The sequence below is a fragment of the Lasioglossum baleicum genome, unplaced genomic scaffold (assembly GCF_051020765.1).
Source record: "Lasioglossum baleicum unplaced genomic scaffold, iyLasBale1 scaffold0054, whole genome shotgun sequence".
Taxonomy (NCBI): Eukaryota; Metazoa; Arthropoda; class Insecta; order Hymenoptera; family Halictidae; genus Lasioglossum; species Lasioglossum baleicum.
Genome location: NW_027469114.1, coordinates 85169 through 90491, shown reverse-complemented (window position 1 = coordinate 90491; position 5323 = coordinate 85169).

Below are 5323 nucleotides of genomic sequence, written 5' to 3'. Positions count from 1 at the left end.
AGTGTCATGCTTAGTGCTCGCGGAAACAAGTTAGTGGACATCATAGCAGAAACACACATTATTTTCAAGTACGAATGGAATAATCGATAGTCAAAACTTCCAGAACGATACCACCTTCTTTGAGAATCGAACAGATAAGACAATGTCAAACAAGGTATTCCCGGTGTAAATCTGCTGTACACTCTTGGCCGTAATTCACCGTACGGATATTCAAGTACAGAGACAAACAGTTTGGGAACGATAACAATTGGTATAACGTCATACACCTCATCGCAGATCTCACCTTCCGAGAACGTAAGCCGCAGTATCGTGGGTATAACTTCGTGTTCAGGGAAAGAAGTTAGTATACATTTTAGTCACAGGCACCGTAATCTCATTTACGAATTATACGATCGGTTTTCAAACCGATCGAAGACATGTCCTCCTTCTTTGAGAGTCGAACGTCTGAGTCAGCAGCTTCACCCATCCTGTGATTCCGAGAGTCATTCCAGGTACTCCGAGAGTGAATACACAGTACAGAATTCGCAATCCACACCTTAATTTGCGAAATGAATATTACAGTAAAGGGTCAATGGGACGAAGAAAATTTCCAAATGCCATATAAGAAGCATTCATTTTACCGAATACATTACGCTGCTAGAACCTAACCCGCTGTAGCGGGTGTCATGATTAGTGCTCACGGGAACAAATCGTAGACGATATAGCAGAGCGACACGTTATTCTGATGTGTCAATGGAATAATCGCAAATCAAACCGTCCGAGAATGATCCCACCTTCTTTGAGAGTCGAAAATCTACGTCAATAGATTGACTTATCCTGTTATTCCGAGAGTCAAACCAGGTATTCCCTGAGTAAATCCGCTAAACGGTATTGCTAATAGACACCTTAATTCACGGTTTGAATACTAAATTAGAACGTAAAACCGTTTGAGAACGTTACCAATGGGCATAACGACATGCTATTTACCTGATACGTTACATTCAGCGTACATAATCCGCTGCACCGAGGGTATAGCTTTGTGTTCAGCGATACAAATTAGTAGATATTTTTTTAGTGACGGGTACCTTAATACTTCGGCATAGAGTTTGACTCTATAGCATTACGTGACGTTCTGCAACGGTATGGCGGTACGCTTTATTATTCATAGCGTGAATTAAGGTGTCTTTTGCCAAAACTGTTCTCCGTATTTACGCCCGGAATACATGGTTTGACTCTCGGAGTTACAGGATAGGTGATGCTATTGACTTAGCAATTCGACTCCCAAAGAAGCGATTGTGTTAGCTCTTCTAACATCAAGGAAGCTCGTGACGCTATCAAACGGTTTGTTCCTGGATCTTCAAATTCGCACAGGACAATAAGGTGCCCGTCACTAAAATGTATACTAACTTGCTCCTCTGAACACGATGTCACACTCTCGATATTGCGAATTGACTTCACGCAAGGTAAGGTCTTCGGTAAAGTGTTTGACTATATATGAATAGGTACAGCTATACAACAGTTTGATAATGTGCATTAATATTCATACCGTGAAGTAAGCTGGCCATTCCCAAAACTGATCAGTATCCCAGTTTTGACACACAGAATCACAGTACGGGTGACGCTATTGACTTAGCCGTTCGCCTCTCATAGTAGGTGGTAACGACCTTGAGCGGCTTTGACAGTAAATCTTCTAATTCCTACATTAAGATAGGGTGCCCGCCACTAAATGTATTCTAATTTGTATGTCTGATCACGAAGGTATACTCTCGATACAGCGTGATAGTGTCTCGGAAGGTAAGGTATGTGATAAAATGTATGACGTTATAGGAATTCGTAATGCTGTCACACGGATTGACGCTCAACTTCAAAATGCAAACCGTGAATTAAACTGTCTTATGCCAATACTGAGCAGCACATTTACTCCCGGAATATCTTGTTTGCCTTTCGGAATCGCGGGATAGGTAAAGGCACTGGCTTAGCTGTTCGTCTCTCACAGAAGGTGGCCGGACACGGTGGATCGGACACCCGATTTTTAATTCATTCATCAATTTGAGGTGCCTGTCACTGAATTGGACTCTAATTTCTTTCTCTGAACACGAAGTTACAATCCCGATACAGTCGGTTAATTTTTTCTGGGGTAAGGTCTTCGGTAACACGTTTGACTTTGTTCCAATTGGTAACGATATACACAGGTTTTACGGCCTAATTTAATAATGAAACGAGTGAATTAAGGTGCCTATTGCCAATAATCTCCAGCGGATGTACTGCAGGAGAACCTGCATTGACTCTAGAACACACAGGATATGTGAAGCTATTGACTTAGCAATTCGACTCCCAAAGAAGCGATTGTGTTGGTCTAATGTCATATATGGGGATAGCGGTCTCGAATGCTTTGAGCTTCGATCTCCTAATTCATGCATGAAATAAAGTTGCACGTCACTGAAAGGGATAATAACTTCTTTCTCTGAGCACGTCGTTATACTCTCGATGTTGCGGTTAATGTTCGCGGAAGTAAACGCCTTCGGTAAAACGTTCAGCTTTATGGCAACCAAACGATTTGACAACTTATTTTAAAATACAAACCGTGATTTATGGTGTCTGTAGCCCATGCTGTGCAGCGCATTTACTCCCGGAATATCTCGTTTGACTTTCGAAGTCACAGGAAGTGTGAAGTCATTTACTTATGTGTTCGTCTCTCACAGAATGTTGGGACATTCTCGAACGGTTTTACGCTCTATCTTCTAATTTGTTCCGGGAGTCAAGGGGCTCGCCACTAAAACGTATACTGATGTGTTTCTCGAAACATGCAGTTGTACTCTCAGTGCGGCGGGATAGCTTCACGGACGTTACGGCTTTTGGTGAAACGTCTGACATTATAGCAACTGGTAACGATCGCAAGCGTGGTGACGTTGTATGTTAATATTCAAACCGTGGAGTAAGGTGTCTATTTCCAATAACATTCAGCGGACATAATCCCGGAATAGCTGGCTTGGCCCTCGGAATCATGGTATAGGTGTCGCTATTGACCCATCCGATCGTCTCTCGCAGAAGTTGGTAGAGCTCTCGATCGGCTTGCCTGTCGATCTTCTAATTCATATAGGAAGTTAAGGGGCCCGTCACTGAAATGGAGACAAACTTCTTGTCCTGAACACGAAGTTATACACTCGATACAGCCAGTTAGTTGTTCAGGGGATAAGGTTTTCGGTAAAAAGTTTGACTTTGTAGCAGTTGGTAATGTTCACAAACGGTGACGCCAAATTTTTATATTGAAACCGTGAATTAAGGTGTATATTGCCATTTCTGATCGGGCGAATTTACTAGCAAATTAACTGGTTTGACTGTCGGAATCACAGGATAGGAGAAGCTACTGATTTATCCGTTCGACTCTCAAGGAGGGCGATAATGGCCTCAAACGGTTTGAAATTCGAATTGCTTATTCATAATGAAATTTAGCTTCCCATCACTAAGACGTTTATTAATTTATTCCTTGGAACACGAAGCCATAGTCCCGATACGGCAGGATAGCATCACGGAAGGTAAGGTATTCGGTAAAAGGAATGACTTTATGCGAATAGGTAATGTTCTCCAACGGATTGACTCATTACATTGATATTCATGCCGTAAATTAAAGTGTCAATGGCCAATACTACTGAGCGGATTTACTCCAGGAATATCTGGTATGACTCTCGGAGACACAGGATATGTGAAGCTATTGACTTACCGTCTCTCACAGGAGGTGGTAACGTTCTTGTACGGCTTGACCGTCGATCTTGCATTTCAAACATGAAATTAAGGTGCCCTTTACTGCAATGTATACTAATTTGTATCTCAGAGTACGAAGTAATGCTCTACATACATCGGGTTATGTTCTCGAAGGGTATGGTTTTCTGATAAACTTTTAACATTGTCCCAATATGTAACGGTCTCCAAATGATTGACTCTGTACTTTAATATTCTAAATCTGAACGATGGCGTCCAGAACCAATAGTGTACAGTGGATAGACTGTCGGAATACATGGCTAGACTCTCCGATTCACAGGATTGGTGAAGCTATTGAGTTAGCTGTTCGCATCTGAAGGATGGTGGTAACGTTCTCGAGCGGATTGAAAATCGACCCTTTAATTCATACATTAAATTAAGTGCCCGCCAAAGAAATGATGAATAATTTCTTTCTTTGAACGCGAATTATACTCTCGAAACAACGAGTTTGCTGCTCCGGGGGTAAGGACCTCGGTAAAGTGTTTGACTGTAAACCAATTGTCATCGCTCTATAACGCTACCGCGTTCTACTTTAGTATCCAAACCGTGAATTAAGGTGTCAATTGCCAATTATCTTCAGCTGACTTACTTTCGGTTTTCCCAGGTTGCCTCTCGGAATTACGGAGTAGGTGAAGCTATTGACATAGGCGTCCGCATCCCAAAGAGTGTAATAACACCCTCAAACGGTTTGACGCCCTATTCTAATTTTGAAACCGTTAATGAAGCTGTTTGTTACCAACACTGTTCAGTGGATTTACTCCTGGAACACCTGGTTTGCCTCTCGGAATCACTGCAAAAGTGTAGCTATTGATATGGCCGTTCGTATCTCACAGAACGTGGCAACGTTCTCAAGTCGATTCACCTTCGATCTTCTTCTTCATAACGAAAGTAAGGTCCCCATCACTAAAATCTTATCAAATTTGTTACTCTGAACGGGAAGGTATTCACTCGCTAAACCGCGTTATGTTCTAGGAGCGTGACGTATTCGGTAAAGGGAATGACACTATACTAATTCGTAATGTTCTCCGACGGATTGACCGTCTACCTTAATATTCAGAGCTCGAAAAAAGGTGTCTGATGTCAATACTGAACAGCGAATTCACTCCCGGAATAACTGATTTGGCTATCTGCATCACAGGATAGGTGTATCTATTCATATAGCGGTTGTACACTCGAAGAAGTAGGTAATGTTCTCGCCCGGTTTGCCCATGAGTCGTCCTGTTCATACTTGAAAATAGGGTGTCCCTCTGCCAAATGTCAAATAATTTGTTCCAGTAAGGACTAAGGAAGCCAAGCGCTAGAGAGGGATGGGTTCATGGAAGTTAAGGCCTTCGGTTAAAATTTGGCTCTACAGCAATAATTAACGATCTGCAACGATTAGAATGTGTAGATTAATATTCATACCGTGAATTAAGGTGTCTATTGGCAATACTGTTCAACGGATTTTCTCCAGGAATACCTTATTCGACTCTGCAAATCACTGGATACGTAAAGCTATTGACTTATCCGTTTGACTCTCTAAGAGGGTGATAACATTCTCAAATGGGTTGGCGCTCTATTTTAATAATCCAACCATGAATGATGG